Source organism: Hemitrygon akajei, unplaced genomic scaffold (genome assembly GCF_048418815.1).
Source record: "Hemitrygon akajei unplaced genomic scaffold, sHemAka1.3 Scf000076, whole genome shotgun sequence".
NCBI classification, from domain to species: domain Eukaryota; kingdom Metazoa; phylum Chordata; class Chondrichthyes; order Myliobatiformes; family Dasyatidae; genus Hemitrygon; species Hemitrygon akajei.
In genome coordinates, this window is record NW_027331962.1 from 726,596 (window position 1) to 752,322 (window position 25,727).

General features: G+C 46.9%; 1 protein-coding gene across 3 annotated transcripts in view; it reads right to left on the reverse strand.

Moving 5' to 3' along the window:
• LOC140722398 (NACHT, LRR and PYD domains-containing protein 12-like) overlaps nucleotides 1–12,710 on the reverse strand; it is a 92,965-nt gene extending 80,255 nt beyond the window's left edge. For 2 of the 3 annotated variants that reach the window (XM_073037147.1, XM_073037148.1), the window contains exons 1-2: nucleotides 12,594–12,710; nucleotides 8,817–8,984 (exon numbers count right to left, since the gene is read on the reverse strand). The gene's annotated coding sequence lies outside the window, so the exon portion shown is untranslated. The remainder of the gene's footprint in view (nucleotides 1–8,816; nucleotides 8,985–12,593) is intronic. The other variant, XM_073037149.1, reaches the window with a different exon arrangement.
• Between the last annotated feature and the right edge of the window lie 13,017 nt (nucleotides 12,711–25,727).

Consider the following 25,727-nt stretch of genomic DNA (forward strand, 5'->3'; position numbering starts at 1 on the left):
TCTCGGCTCGAAATGTTGACGGTCCATTTCCCTCCACAGATGCTGCCCGACCCACTGAGTTCCTCCGGCAGTTTGTTCTTTGGTCTATATAACCCGTGTTAGTATTGGGGTGGGGCAGGATTTTACACCATATTCCAGGTACAATCTCAACAAAGTCCACATAATCGTTAAAGTCATTTTCATTCTTATACCTGATAAATCTTACAATAAATACAATGTATTTTCTACCTCCCTCCCTAGCTACTGCACCTCAGTCCCTCATTACTTAACGCACAGATGGTGCAGAAGAGGTTTACCAGGATATTGCCTGGATTAGAGGGCATGAGCTATAATGAGAGGTTGGACAAACTTGGGTTGTTTTCTCTGGAGCCCTGCAGGCTGGGGTGAGACGATGGAGGTGTATAACATTATGAGAGGCAGAGATAGAGAAGACAGACAATATTTTTTATCCTGGTTAGACATGTCTAATAGAAGAGGCCATGCATTTAAAGTGAGGGGGAGTAGTTTGAAAGGAGATGTGAGGGGCAAGTGTTATTACCAGAGAGAGTGGCAGGTTGCTAGGATGTTTTGCCCGGGGTGCTGGTTCTGGCAGACACAGCGGTGACTTTTAAGAGATATTTAAATCAGCACATGAGTGTGAGGGACGTGTTGGCAGAAGGGATTAGTTAGCCATTTAATTCCTAATTTAATTAGCTGAGCAAAACGTTTTGGGCCGAAGGGCCTGTTCTGGTACTGTACTGTTCAATGTTCTGTGTCTCTTGTCAAGAGGTTTCAGGGAAACTGAGGTAAAAGGAGTGAGTTGGAGAAACAGGTCAGCTGGAGCCCAATGTGGGAACTGTGAGATCACCCACTTCTGTAGCAGAAACAAATATTGAATTTATTGCCAAGTGCACAATATGGGAAGGTACAGGGACAGAGAAACACTGACTTGTAGCAGCATCACAGGCAAGTACATTCAGATGACAAATTATACAATTCTGCGCCATTATCAATATAGAAATACGTTTTATGTCATTAAAATATACAAATATATATGTTGTGTCAATAATCATAAATATAGATTTTCTGTCATTAACAATGTACAAATATACATTATTTTCAAGAGCAGTCTTGAAAATGTTAAATTTGTTCCCTCAGCCAAGTTGTTGACACAGTTTGGAAACAACTGGGCTCCAAGCACCGGTCCCTACAATACCCACTGGGACATCATGCAGACCCAAGAAGGGTCAGGCTATTCATTCCCTTTTAACACCAAGGCACCAGAAACAGGAGCAGGCCACTCAGCCCGTTCAGTTCATCCTGTCATTCAATAAGACTCCAGACCAGTTCATTCTTGCCCCCCAACACGACTCCAATCCACTTTGCCCGGACCATCGGCCACACTTGCAGATCAACAGTGTGCCGGTGTTTGCTTCCCAATGTGGTGAATCCCTCTGCTCGCCTCTGTATCCTGTCCGACCCCTCTCACACCATCTTCATCCTTTCAGTAATATACCCCCTTCCCCACTGTCAATGGGCTCCTTCCCCATCCTGCTCCTTGACACAAACAACCTCTCCGACTCACCCCCCTCTCACACCATCTTCACCCCTTCCCCACTGTCAATGGGCTCCTTCCCCAGAGACAAACAACCTCTCAGATTCACCCCCCTCTCACACCATCTTCACCCCCTTCCCCACTGTCAGTGGGCTCCTTCCCCATCCTGCTCCTTGACACAAACAACCTCTCCGACTCACCCCCCTCTCACACCATCTTCACCCCTTCCCCACTGTCAATGGGCTCCTTCCCCAGAGACAAACAACCTCTCGGACTCACCCCCCTCTCAGACCATCTTCACCCCCTTCCCCACTGTCAATGGGCTCCTTCCCCAGAGACAAACAACCTCTTAGACTCACACCCCTCTCACACCATCTTCACCCCCTTCCCCACTGTCAATGGGCTCCTTCCCCAGAGACAAACAACCTCTCAGACTCACACCCCTCTCACACCATCTTCACCCCCCTTCCCCACTGTCAATGGGCTCCTTCCCCAGAGACAAACAACCTCTCAGACTCACCCCCCTCTCACACCATCTTCACCACCCTTCCCCACTGTCAATGGGCTCCTTCCCCAGAGACAAACAACCTCTCTGACTCACACCCCTCTCACACCATCTTCACCCCTTCCCCACTGTCAATGGGCTCCTTCCCCAGACAAACAACCTCTCAGAATCACCCCCCTCTCACACCATCTTCACCCCCCTTCCCCACTGTCAATGGGCTCCTTCCCCAGAGACAAACAACCTCTCAGACTCACCCCTCTCTCACACCATCTTCACCCCCCTTCCCCACTGTCAATGGGCTCCTTCCCCATCCTGCTCCTTGACACAAACAACCTCTCAGACTCACCCCCCTCTCACACCATCTTCACCCCCCTTCCCCACTGTCAATGGGCTCCTTCCCCAGAGACAAACAACCTCTCAGACTCACACCCCTCTCACACCATCTTCACCCCCCTTCCCCACTGTCAATGGGCTCCTTCCCCAGAGACAAACAACCTCTCAGACTCACACCCCTCTCACGCCATCTTCACCCCCTTCCCCACTGTCAATGGGCTCCTTCCCCATCCTGCTCCTTGATCCCCCAAACAACCTCTCAGACTCACCCCCCTCTCACACCATCTTTATCATCTCAGTAAAATCCCTCACCCTCGTCATTCTGCCAGATCAGTCACTCTGCGAGCAGCCTGCATCAAGCCAATGGGCCGAGCGGTCTCCTCCTCTCTGTCAGCAATACATTATAATCCGGCTACAGAAGTCACTTCACGAACGCACCCAACTTCACGTGGAGGGAAATGTAAATAAATAAAAAGGCTGGACATTTACTTTGAGATTTGTTCTGTTTTGAATGGGAGTTTGAGGACGGGAGCAGAAGTCGGTATCAGCAGGGGTAACGCCCTCTCGGCCGGTCCATCTCCGTTATTGGGTGTAAGCAGTGATTGACATCACTTCTCACCAATGTGAAGAGGGTAACGCCTCTGTTGACTGTCGGGTGGGGTGGGTGGGTCAGGTAGCTGTTACCTTAGCCGGTAAAATTCAACCGTCTCAGCACCAGTGTGACGTAAGGAAGTGCACACGTGACGTCAGATCCTAGTGTGGGGGAACTCACACGTGACGTCAGACATGAGGGGACGCAGAGTGATATCAAATCCCAGTGTGGGGAACCCACACCTGACATCAGGCATGAGGGGGCGCAGAGTGACGTCACATGTGGGTGAGAAGTTGTTTTCAAAAGATGTTCAATTGATATTTTTAATGATTTCAGGAGAACAATGAAGGAAACTTAACAGATTTCATCACTGAATCAGGAGAGTCCCCTGCTATGTGCCCGGCTTTCCCATGTTGTTGACGGAGTGGGCATTGGCCCTTTTCTCGAACTGGGTTACAAAACCCAAATGTTTCTGGAGAGGACTTTCCAGGGTGATCTGGTTTGGATTGGACCAGTCAATGCAGTATCCTGTTTGTTTACTGATTTCATAAACAATGGTTATACTGATGTAAAATGGATTTGACAGCAGTGTAAACACAGATTTATATCAGTTAACAGAAGACCTCTCATCACTGCAGTCTATGTCTCCTGACAAACTAAACACTGGCAATGTGGACCACAGATACCCCTTCCTCTAAGTCAGTGTATCATTCAAACAGCTGATCGCTGAGATACACTATAGTTGCTGGTCAGTGAAGTTTGCCCAGATTTGGTTGGATGGAGTTGATGTGGAGTTCAGGGGTGTGAAATTGAAAGGACAGGTCAGTCAAACCCTCTGTGTTGTCCATTCGCCCTCCAGTGGTGCCATAGGGACGTTCTGCAAAGTGCAGCACAGTTCCGAACCCAGCTGATGCCGGTAGTTCTCCTGTTTAGGCGATGGTGAGGAAGGGGCTGATCACAGGTTTGTGTAAATCGAGCGTCGGCTGCAGTGGAAGTGGGCTGGGACCGAGCCGGATGGCTGGACAGTCCAGGCTGTCTGGTCTTGAAGATCTGGTTTTAGTTTCATGTCTGAGCCGAGACTGTGGGATCAATTAGTTGTGGTTCCCCTCGCTGGGAGGGAGGATGTGGGTGATGTGGATCAGTCCACGTGTGGGGGTGGGGGTTAAATGGGGAAAGAGTGTGGGGCCATTGGCGGGGAGAAAGGAGGTTGGGAATGTGGGTTATCAGACGCAGCGTGACCCAGAAGGATAGGACCCAGGATAAATTAAGCCATAAACAAGGGAGGAGTTGGTCCATTGAATCAGACAGGATACGTGACCTTTCAGGAAGCAACAATTCCCTTTTCACTTTAATTATTGACTAAACTTCCTGAACATTGTGTTTGCTACAGAGCCCCAGAGTCTGGGAACAGCTGAATGGCAGGAATTAGAGGGTGATGGTGAGAGGCTGTTTATTGGACTCGAGGCCAGTGCCTAGCGATGTTCCCCATGGTTACACCTATTGTTACTTGCCATCTATATCAATCATTTGGTTGGGAATATATAGGGTATAGGTAGTAAGTTTGAACATGGAACATAGAAACCAACAGCACACTACAGGCCTTTTGGCCCACAACGTTCTGCCGACCATGTAACCTACTCTAGAAACTGTCTAGAATTACCCAACAGCACAGACCTATTTTCCCGAGCTCCATTTACCCATCTAAAAGTCTATTTACCTATTTAGCTCCATTTACCTATCTAAAACCCTATTTTATCCGCCTCCACAAGCGTCGCCAGCAATGCATTCCACACCCACCACTCTGTGTGGAAAATTCCCCTGACATCCCCCCTCTACCTACCTCCAAGCACCTTAAAACTATACCCCCTCATATCAGTCATTTCAGCCCTGGGAATAAAGCCTCTGGCTATCCACATGATCAATGCCTCTCATCATTTTATACTCCTCTATCAGGTCACCCCTCATTCTCCGTCACTCCAAGTAGAAAAGGTCAAGCAAGTTTGCAGCAAGTAAGTTCAAAGAATTACTTGTTTTTAAAGATATTAAGTATAAACTCTCCCCTTTGTCTACCTCTCCCCACTCAGAAGTGACCAAAAGCTTTTTCACAAGATGCAAGATATTGAAATGAGCAAACACTGAGGGAATGTGAGTGACTTTAAAGAGCTGGGATACTGACAGCACATCACCTGACCTGGAGTGATTGTAACTGGTCTGACAGAGGCATAACTGGTACTTCTGGGCACTTTCAGTCTCGTCCCAACTATTTACTACCTTCCTTTGTGCAGGTATGTAATGTCTAAAGGACCAGTGTTTGAGTAAACGAGACTCACGAGACTTTCTGCTGACTGAATCACTGGAAACTCTGAGTCAGATGGGTTCTCTCCAGTTGGTGCTCTCAATCCTCGGGCAGGTTAACTTGCTGCTGTTCCCTCGTCTTCACTCGTGGTTTGCTTCCATTTGGGGCATTTCTTCCAATAAATCTCTCACCTCAGGTCTAACTTTAACACAACGGGTTCGACGGACTCGGAGTCCGCTGTGGTCGGGGCGCTTTCACTGTGTGCTGCGTCTGCGAGGCTGGGTCTGACGGAGCTTTCATTGTCTGTGAAGCTGAGTCCACAGGCGCCTTGGAAGTCCATAGCGAGGGTAATCCCTTCTGCCGACTGCGTGGGATGACGAGTCTATCGGGACCCTGAGGACTTGTGGAAACTGTGTCATGGTTTCTTTCGAACTTAGAATCTTTTAACATCTTTGGACTATTTTTTACTGTGCCCATGGTTTTTTTTTAATCAGTTATGGTATTGGCTGCACTGTTGTAACCATACGTTAACTGCAACTATGTGGTTTTGTGTAGGTCTTGTAGCTTTAGTTTTTGGTTTGTTGGGTGGTAGAGTTGGTCTCTTGACTTGGTGTGTCTGGGTAGTCTTGCTTTGTCTGGTGGGTTTGGAGCTCCTTTCCGGGGAAACACATTAAGATCGTAGCGCCTTCCGGTTCACAGTCCGGTCCATGTTCCTTATTCCAGGTTTTCCCCAGTTTATGTTGAGGAAACTGATTCTTGTCCATACCCCCTGTCTGTATCCCTTCCCTTCACCTTCCTCCAGGAGCCTTGCCTTGAGCCTTGCCTTCACCGCTGTCAAGTCCAACCACCGGAGCAAGATAAGGAACTGTCTTTCATTGTTTTCAGCTGGCGTTCCAAGGGTTTGCCCACCCCGATGTAACACTCACTGGTCTATAATCCCCAGGATTAAACCCATTGGGTTTATTGATGTGGCACAGAGCGACTGAGCAGAACCCAAGTGCAGGACACCGGCATGGAGATTGAGTTGGGGATGCGGGCGGAGGCGTGAACGTTGGACAGCAAACCGGAGGAATCTTGGCACGGAGCTCTGACATGGAGTCTTGACACGGTGACGGGGTTTTCATGGAATATCTTGAGACTGGAGTTGAACTTAGAACAAACAGTTCTAAGCAGTCGAGAAACAAAGTATCACATGGGAATAGACCAACAAACTGGCAACCTGTGATCGTGTCGCCATCGTATTTATTTCACAGTCTCTGATGAAAACCAGGTGTATGGTAATTGAGTAAACTAGCAGCAATGGAGATCTAATGACTGAAATTAGGGCATAATTAGGGAGAAAGGAGCGTTAAAGGGGAACAGCCAACCGGAACCATGACAGTTGAATTATGGAACAACATTTGACAGCCTCCAATCATGTGTTACCATCCCTGTGGCCAGAGAGGATACAATGATCATTGTCAATGCCCGGTAACCTCCCCCCTCACTTCCTGTAGTAATGTGGTGTATATTGGTAGATTGAACATCTCTTTCTTAATATTGCCATGCTGCTATGCTATCATCACAATCACTGTCCACCTCATTGGTAACTGAAGCAAAGCATTCATTAAGCACCTCACCTATCACCGCATCCTCCAGCCACGTTTCCACCTTTGTTCCTGAGTAGTCCTAGTCCTACCCTCAATCTATTCACCCTCCTCTTCTTCACCCACATGTAGAATGCCTTGGGTTTTCCTTCGTCCTACTTCCCAAGGACTTCTCAAGTTGCCTTCGACCTCCAAGTCGCTTCTTAAGTTCCTTCCAGGATACCATATAATTCTCTAGAGCCTCGCTTGAATGTTGCTCACTGTACCTAAACAATGCTTCATTTTCCCTCTTGCTTAAATGTTCTCATCCCTTGTGAACCACGGTTCGTTTATATAAACATTCTTTCACTGTGTGTGGAACAAATCTACCCCGAACCGCATTCAAGTGTTCCTGAAACAAACTTCACAGTTGCATCTGGCATTTCCCTTTGAAAATGTTTTCCCAATTTACACCCCCAAGATACTTCGAATACCATTGTAACTATCCATCCACTGGTTAAATACTGCCTCGTATCGTCTGCTACTATCCTTGTCCATGACAATGATAAAAGTTGGGGTGTTGTGGTCTCTATCTCAAAAAGGTCACCCATCGTGACATCTGTCACCTGACCAGCATCATTGCCTCATACTAGATACAGTATGGCAAATCCTCCAGTTAGCCCATCCACATACCATGTCAAGAATCCTTCCTGGACACAGAACACATTCTGCCCCATTGACACATTTTGGAACAAGGAGGTGGGATCAACATCAGGAAAGTTGAGATCAATAGTGATAATAACCTTGTTGTTTTTGCACCTTTCCCAAATCTGCCAAGTTATCTGCTCTCATTATCCCAGTGGCTTTGGGGGAGGCCTATAGAATACTCACAGAATGATAGCTCCCTTCTCTTTTCTGATTTGCACCCACATTGATGTCCTCTGTTTATGTAACTGTCATATGATTCCTAATTAGTAAAGACAATTCTCCGCCTTTCACCCCCCCCCACCCCCCCCCCCCCATATGTATTATGAAACAAGTAAAACCTGGAGCATCAAACACCAAACCTGCCCTTGTAACAGTCCGGTCTGTGTAATGGTGATAACATGTACCATCCATGTTCTAAGTTACTCGTATTCTTAATACATATTGTATTGAATTAAAGACATTTCCAACTGACTACATGATGCCCTGTCCACATCCGATCCTTCCACAGTCTCTGTGAACTTCGCATCTACCTTTATATCAACTCTTCTATTATCTGACCAAACACTCTGGTTCCCATCCCGCAGCGACTGAGTTTAAACTCACCCCGGCAGCTCCAGAAGTCCCGGCTGCAGGGACATCTCAAGTACAGATATAACCCATGCCTTTGGTACAGGGCCAAATGGGAACATAACTTCATTATAAAACCTAAATATGCTTAATCACAGCTTCGTAGGTTCTGACAATTTATTAGTATAAAAACATTTGATGGCGACAGGGTATACAAATGTAAATTATTGGTTGGCATTTGCTGGTTAAGACTGAAATGTGGTGCTGGGACATTCGGCTTCAAGAGGGTTTGCGGAGGCTTGTGCGACAACATACTCGAGGGCAAGTATATCGTTGCAGCTTGCAATAGACAGAGGAGTCAATGACATGTTGCTGTAGTTCACGGTAATTCCACATTTCTGCAATCACTAGAGCAGGAGAAAACTGCGGCCTCTTATAAAGAGAGGAAATTCTCAATGCATTTTGAGATTGTTGTGACCTAACCCAGCCAAGCAAGGAAACAGCAGAACTGATAAGAGTTTGAAATGAGCAAACAATATGAGGGAATTTGCGTGGCTTCTCAGAGTAATTAGCAAATCTGCAGTGAGTGCAAATGGGTCTGACAGACGCATACTGGTATTCCGAGGCTTATTCAATCCCACTCCAGCTATTTCCTACCTTCCTTGGCACAGAAATGTAATGTCTAAAGGACCAGTGTTTGGGTAAATAAGACTCACCAAACTCTCTCCTGACTGAATCAATGGAGACGCCAAGTCAGATGGGTTATCTCCATTTGCTGCTGTCCGTCTTCGGGCTGGTTCATTGTTGCTGTTCACTCGCCTTCAGTTGTGATTTTCTTCCTGTCGTGGTCTTTTCTTCCAATACATCTCGCAGGTCAGGTCTATCTTTAACCAGAGAGATAATGAAGCATGTTACTCATACAAAGTAGAACAAAGAAGTAAACTTATTGGAACTTAAACTTGAACTCATATATAATGATGCGAGTGAAGAAATCTGTAACTGCCCCTCACACTTTCCAAAGCCTGACATGGGATACAAAGAAACACACACAAAATTGCTGCAGGACCTCATCACACCAGGCAGCATCTGTATGTCGACTCTACTCTCTTCCATAGATGCTGCCTGGCCTGCTGAATTCCTCCAGCATTTTGTATGTGTTGCTTGGCAGCATCTGAAGATTTTCTCTTGTTTGTGATGGGACACAAAGAACTGATTACTCAGTCATGGTATAAGATACAAATCATAATGCACAGGAGTAGAATTAGGTGATTCGGTCAATCTAGTCTGCTCCAAAATCAATCATGGAGGATTTTTTTTCCAACACCGTATTCTTGCTTCCCTGCTATAGCACGCAACCTATTTAGCAATCCAGAACATGAATATACCCAACGACAGCCTCCACCACCCTCTGTGGCATCGAATTCCACAGATCAACCAACACTTGGCTAAAGTAATTGCTCTCATCTCAGTTTTAAAGTGAAGCTTCTTTATTCTGAGGCGGTACTCTCAGATCCCAGACTCTCCGTCTAATCAAGACACCCTCTCCATTCTCACTGCAACCAAACTTCTTGTCATTCAGTCGGTGTAAATAATCACCCCTGTCCTAACCCGCCAACCATCTGAACTCCACTGAACACAGGCCCAGGGCCATCAAATGCTCCACATGCATAATGCTTATCATTCCTCGGATTATTCTGGCAACAAAGAGCCCTGGGAGAGCTGGTGCTTGAGATACAATCTTGCGATGGGGGCTCCAGGAATATGGAGCTGTCAGTGTTTGGGCTTCAGTCTCCGTTGGTGCTTTTACAGATGCGGCTGGATGTTCCTCCTTCCGCAATGAAGCAGACGTCTCCGGGGGCTGGATCTTTGTAGCGTGAATCTCTCAGTGTGAGATGTGGAAACGATGTGCGAGGCTCTGGGTGCGGGCTGTGACCCTCTGAGGTTGCATCCTGGGATACCACACATGTCTTGACCCAGATAAAATGAATCGGGGAATCAAATTGTCCGCGTTTATGAGATGTTGAGCGAGTATTTCTGTTCTGTGCTCAGATGTTTGGTTCTGAAGTTCCTTTGGAAGCAAAGCAAAGAATGAGTTCCCATTCCATCTCTCACAGGGAGAGGCTGTGATTAAATACCCTGTTTTGTGTTTGCACCGGTAGAAATAGACCGGGGTTTCAGAACTGAATTCACATTTGGAAATTCCCCCTCACTCTCACCTGTCTATCTGCCAGTGGAAGTCAAAGAGAAACTCTAGATGCTGAAGATAGAACAGAACATGGAACAGTACATCACAGGAACACAATAGTGTGCCAAACCAGCTGAAAAGTAAATCAAACCCCCCCAAAAAAACTACACTACATTTTCTGTGTAGCCATGTACATTCATATACAAATCAAGGGCATGAATAGTAAATTACAGAGATCTCAACACTGACACTCACATCCCACTCGTCACAGGCCTCCATTCGTTAGAACCATCTACATTCATCCCCCTCTCCTTCTTGTTCTCTAGCCCGGTGTGAACCCACCTCGCCAGCCGCCTGTGAATCCCACGTGACCGAACCTCCCCGATCAGCTGCCATGCAGGATCTTGTTACAGACTTTACCAAAGTTCAGATGAACAACGTCACTGCCCAACTTCACCTAACGCCTAGGTCATTCTTAAATAATCTCCAAAATACTTGACAGATATGATATCCTATTGGACAGTGTTGACTGTGATTTCCCCATAACCAATGCCCAACCGCCCGGGATTTCAGCTTCACTGCAGACTGAGAAAATTCCGATCCCAGCTGCAGAATTACCAACCTGGACTGTAGTCCGTATACTGCCAATTCCATATCATCAGAGTCACCAGCCCAATATTATCACCCATACAAAGACGCCTTGGTGCCGGCAATTTGCCGTGGGGTTCCTGCCATTTCCGATTCACAAACTAAGGTGGAATTGGAACCTAATGACCCTCTGCCGGGGCCGGTGCTCAGGCTGGTTCCCCGGTCTGTATAGAGGATGCGGATACACTTCAGCCTGACACCAGCAGCTAAACCGAGCACATTTGATCTCTATGTCATCGCTGTGTGGGATCTTGCACAGCAGAGCGGGCTGCCATGTTTCCTGCAGTGTAGCAGGAACAAAATGTAAAATTATAAAGTAGAAAAAGCTGGGAGCTCAGTACATCAGACTACGTCTCTGAAAGGAGAAATGGTGGAAGACCCAGTTCCAGAACTGAGACTGTCCAAGATGCTGCCGATCTGCTGAGCGTCTCCAGTATTTTCCCTTCCTTACTTTAAATTTCCTGCAACTGTGGTATTTTCTCCCTCTTCATTTTAATGCACAGATAGTAACTGATTGCCACCCTGAACTGTAAATGCCACCCCCACCCCAACCACTCTGTTAGTTCTGAGTTCATTCTGACCCTGGTTTAACACATCCCATACAGTCAATGCTCACAGCATCCTTTCCTCCCACTATCACTCTGTTACATTTGCTCCCGAGGCCACTGTCTCTACGCTGAGAGGCGGTGACCACAGAGCGATAAAAACTGCAACACTTGCTGCAGCTCTGACGGGCCGTTACCCTGGAAACAGAGGAAGTGGCTCACCGAAAATAACCGAAAAAGGAAATAACAAACTCAACATCAGATGCTGTGAGTTCCGTTATGACAAAGATTAACACTGCAGCCATTTTGTAACGGTGAATCTAAAATTGAAATGGTTGCTTTTACCCTGTCACGTGTTGTGTCCAACTAAACCTCTGGTATTCCTAGCGAACAATAACTAACTAACTAACCAACTAACTAACTAACTAAATAAATAAATAAATAAATAAACAAACAAACAAACAGACAGGCACACAAATAAATAAATAAATAAATGGAAAGCTGCAATACTAAACTTCACAATGAAGACAAAGTTAAGAAGAGAGATTGTTGAAATATATCATTGCGGCATTGGGATACAGGCTGGACTAACATTGAGCAAGCAGGTTGATATATATATATCATTGAGCTGGTGGCATACAGGCAGGACAGAGATTGAACTAGAAGGTTGATATATATCATTGAGGTAGTGGGATACAGGCTGGACAGAGGTGGAACAAGATGGTTGATATATATATCATTGAGAATGGTTTGTTTTACCGAACGGCCGCTTCCAGTGTGCTGGAAATATGTAAAACAATTATCGACCCCAGGCGTCGATCCAGGTGGAGTTTGGATCCGATACCGGGCCGGGTGACGGAGGTAAAGTTCACCAGGTACATCTTAATGGATGGGTTCAGTCTCGGCATCACCACCTCATCCCGCTCCTGGGACCAGAACACCAGGGGCTGAGCATCGGCTCATCTCAGGCGGTTCGGTGTGAAGGTCCCGTAACCCGGACCGACCACGACAGTTTGTATCCAGGAAGCGGGACGAGGCCGCCAGTTCGAGGAAGTTAACGGGACTCTCTGCCCAGCATGAGGTTCCCCGCCCCCGGGATCGACTTCAGTACTCACCGATGGGAAATTGTCGGTTGCGTTCAACCCCAGTGACCGGCCTCAATACTGACCGATGAGAACTTCATCAATTTGTCCGGAGAGCAGCGAGATCCGTCCGCCTGCTACCCACAGACAATCAGCTTCAACAGAGAACGGAAAGAAAACCCCGCCCATCCGGAGTCTGTGAGAGCGGGGGCGGGGCCTCGGAAGCGAAAACCTGAGATGCTGCAGATCTGCGTTTGAAATGGGAGCGAGAAACCGGTGACTCCGCTCCTCGCCCCTCACACGCTGCCCGACCTACCTGCCGCATTCCCCACATTATTCCATATTTACACCACCTACATTTTTATTTTTCCCCTCTGTATCTTCCCCGTCCCCATGGCTCCATCTCCCGATTCTCAGAGTTAAGGGTTCGATTCCCATCCCGGTCTGACATACAATTCCCACCCGAAAAGGAATTGTGCAGGTTTCATTGAAATCACTTCTATGTTTATAAACACTCTTTTTCTATTCACATTCCTCCGGAGCCTCACTGGACAGGAACACTGAAACATCAAGTGAAAAACAGCAGGAGGAGGCCATTCAGCCCCTCTAACCATCAACAAGATGGCGGCTGCTCTCCCATCTCAGCCACATGTTTCTGTCCGATCCTCATTTCCTCCATCCCTTCCGTCTCCACACATCTGCCGGCCTTTGGTTTTTTTGTGTGAAGACGATCACTAAGGTGTTGCTCCTCCACCCTGAGGGCGGTCTGATCGAAACGTCCGAATGGGAATCAGAATTAAAACGTCTGGCCGCTGCAATGTCCCCCTTGTGGCAGATGATGCAGAGATGCTAAACAAAAACCGTCTCCCAGTTTATGGCGGGTCTCACCGATGTGGAGGAGGCCGCATCGGGAGCACGGGGCACAATAGATGAGCCCAGCAATAGATTCGCAGATGAAGCGTTGCCTCATCAGGAAGGACTGCTTTGTGTCTCTGAATGGAGGTGAGGGAGGAGGGGTACGGCAGGTGTAGCACTTAGGCTTATGCAGGGATAAGTATCTGGAGGAAGATCAATGAGGAGGGATGAATGAACAAGGGAATTGTGGAGGGAGTGATCCCTGTTGAACCCTGTTTGTGACATCCTAAACAGATTTGCATGAATGCAATCCCTACATTCATTGGTTATCTCTTTCCTGCGATAGAAACGTTATATATTCCATACAGTGAATGCTCAAGACATCCGGGCCTCCACACCGGCTCCTGAGGTCACTGAGGGGCGGTGACCAGAGAGCGATAAATATGTTCAACACTCTGCAGCTCTGCTGGGCTGTTACCCTGGTGATGGAGGAACTGGCTCAGCAGGGCTAACTGAAAATAGGAAGTAAGGAATTCAGCTTCACATGTTCTGTTTCATGAATTTATGAACATTTGGAGAGGCATAACATGATCAGGAATAGTCAGCTTGGCTTTGTCAAGGGCAGCTCGTGCCTTACCGGCCTGATTGAATTTTCTGACGATGAGACTAAACACATTTATGGAGGTAGAGCAGTTGATGTAGTGTATATGGATTTCAGCAAGGCACTTGATAAGGTACCCCATGCAAGGCTTATTAAGAAAGTAAGGAGGCATGGGATCCAAGCGGACTTTGTTTTGTGGATTCAGAAATGGCTTTGCCCACAGAACGCAAAATTGTTTGTAGATGGGTCATATTCTGCCTGGACGTCGCTGACTAGTGCTGTTCCTCAGGGATCTGTTCTGGCACCACTTCTCTTCGTCAGTTTATCAAGGACCTGGATGAGGAAGTGGAGGGATAGGTCAGCACATTTACTGATGACACAAAGGTTAGAGGTATTGTGGATAGTGTGGAGGGCTGTCGAGGTTATAGCAGGATCCCGATTGGAAGCGAAGCTGGGCTGAGAAGTGGAAGATGGAGTCTGACCCAGATAAGTGCGAGGTGGTTCACTTTAGAAGGTAAATATGATGGCAGAATATAGTATGAATTGTAAGACTCTTGGCAGTGTGGAGGATCAGAGGGATCTTGGGGTCTGAGTTCATAGGACACTCAAAAATTCTGCGCAGCCTGACTGTGTGGTTCTGAAGGCATACGGTGTATTGGCCTTCATCAACCTTGTGATTGAGTTCAAGTGCCAAGAGGTAATGTTACTGCTATATAGGACCCTGGTTAGACCCCACTTGGAGTACTGTGCTTGGAGTGCAGTTCTGGTCGCCTCACTACAGGAAGGGTGTGGAAGCGATAGAAAGGGTGCAGAGGAGATTTACAAGGATTTCCCTGGATTGGGGAGCATGCCTTATGAGAATAGGATGAGTGAACTTGGCCTTTTCTTCTTGGACAGATGGAGGATGAGAGGTGACCTAGTAGAGGTGTATAAGATGATAGATAGAGGCATAGATCGTGTGGATAGTCAGAGGCTTTTTCTCAGGGCTGAAATGGCTAACACGAGAGGGCACAGTTTAAGATGCTTGGGAGAAGTTACAGAGGCAATGTCAGGGGTAAGTTTTTTTACGCAGAGAGTGGTGAGTGCGTGGAATGGGCTGCCGGCGACGGTGGTGGAGGCGGATACAACAGGGCCTTTTAAGAGACTTTTGGATAGGTACATGGAGATAAAAAGAAGAGGGCTGACGGGTAACCCTAGGAAATTTCTAAAGTATGTTCATGTTTGGGAGAGCACTGTTGGACGAAGAGCCTGTGTATTATGCTATGGGTTCTCTATGTTTCTCTGGTTCTATGTTCTCAGTTCATTCCATACAGCCAATGCTCACAGCATCCGTTCCTCCCACTATCATTCTGTTACATTTACTCCCGAGGCCACTGTCTCTACACTGAGAGGCGGTGACCACAGAGCGATAAAAAAAATGTGCAACTCTTCTTGCAGCTCTGCTGGGCCGTTACCCTGGAAACGGAGGAAGTGGCTCACCGAAAATAACCAAAAAGGGAAATAACAAACTCAACATCGTATGCTGTGAGTATAATTTTGAAAAAGGTTAACACTGCAGCCATTTTGAAATGAAGAATCTAAAATTGTAAAGTCTGCTTTTAACATGCTGTATTCAATAATCCTCTGATAGTTCTGGCTAACAAAAAATGACAATAGTTAGCGACCAATAATATATTAGCCTCTGCGGGAAATATATCCAGTGACAGCCCCAATCACCATCTGTTGCAACAAACTTCACAGATCGACCACTCTTTGGCTGGAGAGGTTTCTCTCAGTTTTAAAGGGAAGCTTGATTATTCCGAGGCTGTCCTCTCAGACCCCAGACTCTCCGTCTGATGGAAACATCCTCCACGTGTCCACTGTCTCCAGGCTGTTCAGTATTCTGTGGGTTTAAATAAGATCCCGTCCACCTCTGTACTTCTGAACTCAATAGAGTACAAGCTCAAAGCCATCAAATGCTTGTCATACGAGCGGTGGTTGATACGTTCGTGGCCCAAGGTAGAAGGAGTCAATTTTACAAAAACCCAGCACGTTTATTTTTCAACATAGTCCCCGCTTACATTTACACGCTTAGTCCAGCGGTCGTGGAGCAAACGGATCCCTTCTTTGCAGAATTCGACAACTTGGACCTCCAGAGTTGGTCGACAGTAAGAGTGATTGATAGGTTCATGGCCTAAGGTAGAAGGAGACGGGTTATACAGCTCTCGTTACATGCACATTCAGATCAACTCTTTGAGTGATTATACATAAAGTTTGAAGTTAATAACTCATCTCCTTCCACCACAAGCCACAGACTTATCAATCACCCTCGTACAGAAACCCTCTCGTTCCTGAGGTTACTCTTGTGAACCACGTGAGCCACAGTTGTACTGAACACATCTGCTTCATTTCCAACGATTGACAGACAGGAGACAATGAGGGGGGATTTCCAAACACAGTTTGAACACCAAACTCAGGGTCTATTTCTACTGTTGCAAACACGGTACAGCCCCTTTACTCACAGCCTCTCACTGTGAGGGATGGGATGGTAACTCATCCTCTCCTCGGTATAACAGTCATTTCTTCCAAAGAAACTCCCGAAACAAACATCTGAGCCCAGAACAGAAATACTGGCTCAACACCTCATAAACCTGGGCAGCTTGAACCCCGGGTCCATTGTACTTGGATCTAAAACTGTGATATCTCAGGACCTAACCTCACAGGGTCACACAGCTGAATCTGCCACTCACCGACCCCCGAATCCTCACACATCGTCCCCGCATCTCACACTGCGTGGTGTAATCAGAAATTTCCCCATAGCCAATGCCCAGCACCCCGAGGCTTTTGATTCATTGTGAAAGGAGGAACATCCAGCCCCCATCTGTGGAAGTATTGACCTGGGTCAAATCCCCGATACTGACAGCTACATAGGCCCAGGGTTTCCCAGGGTTACAGCTCAAGCAGCAACTCGCCCAGGACTCCTTGTTGCCAGTAATATGCTGCTGTGTCTCGGCCATTCAGACTTCAAACACCAACACTCCGACATCAACCTTTGTCAGAACAGGAACCTGATGAACCTCTGACTGGGCCAGAGATCGGGCTGGAAAACCTGGGCGCGGGGCAACAGCAGGCGGGTATAATGTTACACATTGTCTCCACTAGATAAACTGAACACATTTTATCATTATGCTATTGTTAAATGAGATCTTGCCCAGCACAATTGCCCGTCACATTTCCTGCAGGCGAATAGGAATAAAACATTTTAAATGTAAAATTGAAAGTCATGTATTGGAAACTCGGTACATCAGATTGGATCAGTGGAAAGAGAAACTGTGGAAGACCCAGTATCTGAACCGGGACTGTCCAAGACGCTGCCCGATCTGCTGAAGATTTACACCATTTTCTCTTTTTACTTTAAATGATGCACAACTATTAACTGATTACACGATATCTGTGACGGTCAGAACAAATTAGCACAAATGTAATACCAATATTCATTAGTTTTCTCTTCAATCCAATACAGGGATAAGCAGTCAATGCTCACAACATCCATCCCACCCAACTATCAATCTGTATTATCTGCTTCCAACCCTCCTTCCGACAACGATTAATACAGCAGACATTTTAACTTTGAAGCTAAAATCGCAATGGCTGTCTTTAACTTACTACGTGCTGTATTCAATAAACCCTCCGGTAGTTCTAGGTAACAAACACCGATTTCAGTATCAACTCAGTGAGTCAAAAATACGTCATAATGAAGACAACGGCAGAAGAGAGATTGTTGATATATAATCGTTGATGGGATACAGGTTGGACAGATGTTGACCAAGATGGTGTATATATATATATATATATCTTTGAGGTGGTGGGATACAGGCTGGACAATGGTTGACCAAGATAGTTACACTTAAATCCTTCATATACTTGAGTAAAAATCTTTACGTTTCCGTCTAAATATGCAAAGTGCAATTTATAGTACTTTATAATAAATAGTATGTTCAACAATAGAACATAAAATACGATTTTGTCAGCATGAATTAATCATTCTCATAGCCTGGTGGAAGAAGCTGTCCCGGATCCTGTTGATGTCCTGGCTTTCATGTTGCGGAAACACGAGGAAATCTGCAGATGCTGGAAATTCAAACAGCACACACAAAATGCTGGTGGAACACAACAGGCCAGACAGCATCTATAAGGAGAAGCACTGTCGACGTTTCGGGCCGAGACCCTTCGTCAGGACTAACTGAAAGGAAAGATAGTAAGAGATTTAAAAGTAGTGAGGGGAGGGGGAACTGCGAAATGATAGGAGAAGACCGGAGGGGGTGGGATGAAGCTAAGAGCTGGAAAGGTGATTGGTGAAAGTGATACCGAGCTGGAGAAGGGAAAGGATCATGGTTTCGGGAGGCCTAGGGAGAAAGAAAGGGGGGGGAACACCAGAGGGAGATGGAGAACAGGCAAACAACTAAATATATCAGGGATGGGGTAAGAAGCGGAGGAGGGGCATTAACGGAAGTTAGAGAAGTCAATGTTCATGCCATCAGGTTGGAGGGTACACAGCCAGTATACAGGGTGTTGTTTCTCCAGCCTGAGTGTTGCCTCATCTTGACAGTAGAGGAGGCCATGGATAGACATATCAGAATGGGAATGGGACGTGGAATTAAAATGTGTGGCCACTGGGACATCCCGCTTTCTCTGGCGGACAGAGCGTCGGTGTTCACCGAAACGATTGAGCCAATTTAATCCTTGCTGATAGCTCCAAACGCCTTGTTACGACTCATCCTCCCGGCCTCAGTTGGGCGAATCTAATCTTTTGATCCTATCTCTCTTGCTTCCTTGACTCTGCTTAATAGAAGAGACCTCTTCTAGTTCACGGGCCTTCAGCAGATCCTCCTCAGATTAGCCAAGACATTAATGAAGGTCTTCTGTGCGAAGTCTCTCACTGCCAAACCCAAAACAGAGATCTACAGGCAACCTCGCATCGCGCCCGAGCGTCAAATAGTCCGGCGAGTGTCCAGGACCTTCATTCTGTGCCCAGCTGTACCCGCGGACCAAATGCCTGGTATGGAGACTGTATGTGTTCCTCTTGTTGATATCCATGGCTCCGAGCAGGTCTCGCCGTATCCGGTTGAAACCCCCAGGCTGGGGATCATCCTGAGGGCGATGAGGCGGGGTTTCCACTGGATCAGTCCTTCGCGAATCTCCTGTGTTACCCACAGAATCTAAGGGACGGGCGGACAGCACGCAGGTTCTTGAGCCGTGATTTTAGAGAAGAAAATTACAGCACAGAAACAGGCCCTTCCGCCCTTCCTGGCTGTGCCGAACCATTTTTCCACCCAGTCCCACTGACCTGCACCTTGACCATATCCCTCCATACACCTTTCATCCAGGTACCTGTCCAAGATTTTCTTAAATGTTAAAAGTGAGCCCGCTTTCACAACTTCAGTTGACAGCTCATTCCGCACTCCCACCACTCTCTGCGTGAAGAAGCCCCGCACCGATGTTGGTTTTAAACTTTCCCCCTTCACCCTTAACTCATGTCCTCTGCTTTTCTTTCTCCCCGAGCCTCAGTGGAAAAAGCCTGCTCGCAAATTGACCATAAATCCTGCCTCTCGCGATCTTCTCCAACATCCTTCCCACCGCTGAGGTAAGGCTCACCGGTGTATAATCTTCTGGGTTAATTTAATTATTCGTTCATTCATTTCTGTCATCAATTTACTCATTTATTTGCTTCGTCTGTCTGTCTGTTTGTTTATTCTGCAGCTACGTTCGCCCGGAGAATGGAGTCGATTGTCTCACCAATCCGCACAGGTAAAGTCCACCACAGCGAGAGGAAGGACAGATCGGGGCTGTATTTTGGACAGTATTTTAATATCAAATGACACCCGAGTTACTGACTCAGAGACGGGGGTCTGACTGTCACGTGACAGCTGAAGGATTATTGTTCAACTTAGCAAGTAAATCAAAGTAAAATATATTATCAGTGTACATACATACACGTCACCACAAGCACCCTCAGATTCTTTTACTATGGGCATATTAGCAAATCTATAGAACTGTAACTCTAAACATGATCAGTGTAACTGTGCAAATGCAGATATAAATAAATAACAAGAAATCACGACTATGAGATAACAGGATAACAGGGTCCTTAAATCAGTGTGGTAATCTCCTTTTGGTGAAGAGTCTGATGGTTGAGGGTCAGTGACTGTTCTTGATCCCGGTGCTGCCAGTCCCGAGGCAGCTTTACCTTCTACCTCATGGCAGCGGCGGGAAAAGTGCACACACTGGGTCGTGAGGATCTTTGTGATGGTTGATGATGGTTTTCTCCGACGCGTTTCACGTGGATCTGCTCAGTGGTTTGGAGGGTTGTGCCCGTGACGTGCTGGGACGACTGCGCCACCTGCTGGGTGATTTTCCGCTCGAAGACATTGGTCTTCCCACACGATGTCTGACTGCAGACTCTCAGTGCACTTCCCGCAACACATCCACAGAGGTTTGCCGAGGTATTTCATGACATGCCGGATCTCGGTAGGCTCCTGAGGAATTAAAACAGTTCTCGTGCTTTCCACGCAATTACATCTGTACCGCAGGACTGGTTTTATGAGAGAGTGGCTCTCAGAAATTTAAAGTTACTGACCTTCTCCACCTCTGATCCTCTGATAATTACTGGTTCATGGCCCTTTGGTTTCTCAAAGGCCGAACATTTATGTGATGATTACGGAGCTTTGTTTGTGACTCTCGCTCCAATGAAAACAATTTAATATCACAGACAGAGCTGTACAATGCAGGAGCAGAGCCTTCGCCATCGAAAAAAAAGTGAATCACATGCCCTCTCCATGACCCGGTGGAACATGCCCTCCTCTTCATGAGCTGTCATTCATTTGCCATTAGGACCAATACATCGGTCACGATCGGAATTTGGTCTACAGCCTCCCAGCTGAAATGATTGGACTGCAGTAGAAAGGAATAATTCCATTCCTCTTTCAGTTCTATTGGCAGAGCCCGTGTCTCGTGTCAATGTAAACATCAACTATTACACTCTCAGAAAAACAACGATACAGTTGTATTCCCCTGTGACGCTAAGGGCTCAATTCAGATAGAACATGCTGAGAAGACATCTGACCGACCCAATATCTTGTAGGTACGCAGTTAGATCATTACGTTAGTTTACACTCAATATCACCGATCACAGAAACAGCATACAATCTCTTTTTCTGTTGTAGATGGGTCAGGCAACATCGGGATTCAGCCGCAGGGTCCGGTTGTCACAGATACTGTCACAAGTCTGAAATTAACTTGTTCTGTCCAGTCAGTTCCCAATGCTGTCTGTAGATGGCGCAGTGGAGCTGACAGCAGACAGGACAGGGCGATACCATCGAGTCAGTTGTCAACTTTGCCAGTGGAAATTGTACTTGCCAGGTTCAGAACAACGTAACGGTGAAACGCAGCGGCTTTTCAGTAAAGATCAGCCTGTCACGTAAATAAAAGTTTCTGCCGATATTCCGCTTCAATGGACAGCTTAATCGTCCAAGTAATTTTCTTTTGCAAGTTTGCAATTTTCATGCTGTGGTCTTCTGTCGAAGTCGGTCATCAAAGGAAAAAGAAAGTATGTGGTAAATATGGAGCAGCGCATCATGGAGGGTCTGGAGGGATTTATTCAGAGGGCAGTTTGCAGCGATGGGGTGTGGGATATTTTAGCATTAACTTTGTGGCATATTCAGCGATTTAAAATACTAATTTAAGGGCAAGGCGCATAATATTTCATGTTTCCCAGACGATACAGAACTAAAGAGCGGGTAGAACACTCCGCTTAAAATTATGGAGTGCCATGTCGGCCTTTCTGCCTCAGTAACCGAGGGCCGGTGCTTGTCATCAGGATCGCTCAAAGCCGTTCTTCACAGTAGCAGCTTCAGTTGACGTCACGGCGTATTGTCGAGTGAAACTCCTGACGTTTTGAGAAGTAGATGCGTTTCTCAGAATACAGATCCCCGATCAGTGCAAGCCTGACTTCACTAAGTTAAGGAAGCTACCCCTTTGTGAATAAAATGCAGCCGGCGGACAAAGCGAGCGAACCAATCTTGGAGCCAGTTACCGGGGGTAGGAGTAACATAACATTAAGCGGTAGAAACATAAAACGCTGGAAACACTCAGCAGGTCGGGTAGCATCTGTAAAACGAGAAGCAGGAGTCGAGATTGCAATGCAGGACGGGAAGGCGGGGAACAACAAAATGGCACAAAAATATAAAATTCACCTTTACTTGAGTAAATCTTCAAAAAAGATGGTTCCTTCAAATCTTCCAAAAATCTTCAAAAATCTTCAAAAGGTGGTTCCTCAGGAATACCAGGTCCATAATTAAGAGCGATCACCGTTAGGTATATGCTCTTGTCTCATTACAACCATTCGGGATATAGACCCTTCCATTGGTACAATCTGGAATATGCTCTCTTCCCAACAGTACCATCCGTGATATGCTCTCGTCTCATTACTACCAGTCGGGACATGCTCTTGTCTCATTACTGCCATTCGGGATATTTTCTTGTCTCATTACTATCATCCAAGATATTTTCTCGTGTCCTTACCACCATTCGGAAGTAGGTACATGACCCTGAATACCCACGCTCAGAGATTTACCTAAATCTTCTGCAATCAGATTTCTGAACGGTCCATCGACCCATGAATACGACCTCATAATTCCTTTTATACTTGTTAGTTCATTTACTTTTTCACTAGTTAATTTATTCGATCATTCGTTTGTTTATTTACCTAAATACTTTGCATCTTTTATGCATATATTACTTATTAATGATCTGAGGACGCGTTGCGCCACCTGGCGGTTATGACAGCAATGACGGGACTTCTCTGAATTGGCCATCCAGATGTAGAAGGATTCTCCATTGTTGGAACGGCCATTGCTGGACTGGTGAATTGTTAGAGCGGTCCGGCTTTTGTGAAACAGGCTTAGGCGAGAACACGCTTGGACAAACACAGCCGCATGCTCGAAGTAAGGAGTGAAGTTCCAAGTAAGTTGATTTTTTTTTGTAATTACATAGCTAGTGCGCTGAGAGTAGATGCCGAGTCAGTGTCATGTGTGAGATTTGTGTGAGATTTAGATGAACTGAGATACCGCCTCTGTCCCGCATAAATTGATCCGCACAATGTCCATCCGGTGCAGCTCCTGAGCGAGCATGTTAAAGAACGGGAGCTGCTGGTCCATGAGCTTCGATTCACACGGGACAATGAGGAGGTGATAGGTAGAAGCTACAGGGAGGCAGCCACCCGAGATGAAGGCAACCGTATCACCGGTGACCTGCACGAGAGGCAAAGCAGATATACCGCCAGAACAGTGCCCCCTTGTGGCCATACCCTCAATAATAGGAGTACCGCTTCAGATGCATTTGGTAGGTTGCCGGTTGTGGAGATTACCAGGAGGAAGGTACTGAGACTGGCTCTGTGACCCAAAAGGGGATGGTGAAATGGGAGTGCAATAGCGATTGAGGATCCTCAATTAGAGGATCGGAACGCATATTCAGTGGACATGGAAGAGACACCCAGTTGCGCTCCGAATCCATGGTTTATCATGAAGGAGTCGCCGCTGCTCTGTTCTTATCTGATGCAGCCTATCGGTCTGCCTGGTAGGCTGAGAAACCTTCGGGCTGGAGAGCTCATTCAGAGTGTGGCATGTGAGCCGTCTCAGTGAAAGAGAGGACTCAGAAATCCTTTGTGTCCCTTCGAAACAACAATCTTGTCGTTAGGCCCTGTGCTCTGCTCTCTAGTAAATGTACATTGGCCAGGAAGATGCGATGGAACAGTGGTCGTGTTCCCGTAGCTTCACTCTGGCCAGATACCCACCGCACCCACTCCTTCCCTGGTCGACCTCTCTTCTCTGGTGGAATTCTTCTCTCTTCCAGGTGCAATAGTTGCATTGCTGGGAGTTTATCTTCGACGAGTAGTTACTGTTCACGTGGAGTTCGTATGATCGCTGGCGCATGTAGAGAATTCGCGTGTCTGTTTTTGTGCTTAATTGGCAGAAGACTGCGGCGATAACAGTTCAGAAAATGTACGTCTTGTAGATCAGTGAGCTGACGGAAATTGTCGCCCTATATCGCCAGTGGTGCAATGTTTTTAAATCGGACGGGCGATGTTAAGGACACAGAAAAGATACTCGAGTTTGAAGGAGACTGCGAGGTGGAGCGGCTCAGGGACGCGCGTGACCAATGCATCCATTCTCACCTCGAGTCTGTATCTTCCACACTGCCCCCTGGTGGTGACAGCGTCCTGCCTGACTTCTGCACTGATGCCCTTAGGACCTTGCCAGTGAAAGTCTGGCCGTCTCTGTGTTGCCGCCGGTGTCACTTATCGCCGGGTGCAGTTGTGTTTCTCCTTTTGTCATGCCCAGCTTCTGAAATTCTTCGAAGTGAAGCTGCCTTATACAGAAATACCCTTCTCATATGCGGGAAATTCTATTTGGGCTATAAATGAGAGACACCTCTGCATTATCGCGCCTTTACATTAAGGAGAGAGAGAAAGGGAGAGGGAGAAAGGGAGAGAGGGAGAGGAATGAGAGAGAGAGAGAGAGAGAGAGAGAGAGAGAGAGAGAGAGAGAGAGAGAGAGAGAGAGAGAGAGAGAGAGAGAGAGAGAGAGAGAGAGAGGGGGAACTCTGAGATGAATGAGTCAGTATTGATCGGAGGATGTGAGGTGCAGAGGTTCAGTGACTTTATATTCCCGGATGTAACCATCTCAGAGGACCAGCCCTGGACCAAATATATAAATATAATTACAAGGTGAGCACAACGGCGCCTCCTCTTCCTCAGGGGTCTGTGGAGATTCGGCATGTCATCGAAAACCTTGGCAAATATCTGCAGGGTTGCGGCAGGAAGGTGCTGACTGTCTGCATTCCGGCCTGGTGTGGGGAAACCAATCCCTTTGACCGGAAACCCCTGCAAAAGACAGTGGATTTGTCCCGGTAAATCACGGGGAAAGCCCCCCCCCCAACCACTGAGAACATTATTTCCAGCGTTGCCCTGGAGAAGTGGCAACCATCAGCAACTGCGCTCACCAGCCAGGGCACGCTCTTTGCTCGCTGCTGCCATCAGGGAGAAGGCACGAGTGTCTCAGGGCTCGGAGCGCCTGGGTCAAGAATGGTTACAAACCCTCAACCATCGGACGCTTGAGCAAAATAGAATAACGGCACATATTCTCTTCCTGCTCTTCCCATAACCAATGAGCTGACAATTGTGGTCCCGAGGGTGGGGGAGGGATCGGGTCTGGCTTTGTGTTGGAATTGCATATGTGTTGGAACATTTGCGGAGTGGGTCCGGGTCCTGAAGATCATTCGGTGTTGCTGAGGGTCAGGGGGCGGGAAAGTTCAGTATAATCGGGTGCGTTGCCCGGAATTGGGGTGGGGGGGGGGGGTCTGTGTAGGGGCATGAGGTTGGGAATTGTCGTTGTGTAGTTCGGTTTGGGACTATGATAGAGTGACGGTGGTCAGTGTTAAAATGAAGGGTGACTGAACAGGTCAAAGGAATGACGAAGATGCCTGAATAAACCTTGAACTGTCCAACATTATATGATCTTAACATAATTGCACAGCAAACGAGCTGAAATTGCGCGCAGGAGAAACGAGGCAAATAAATGATATCCTCCTCAGATGATATTTAGTGGGATGAAGAAGATGTGAAGAGTAATGACGCAGTGCATCCTGGCTACTGATACTGGTACCTGGATTATGAG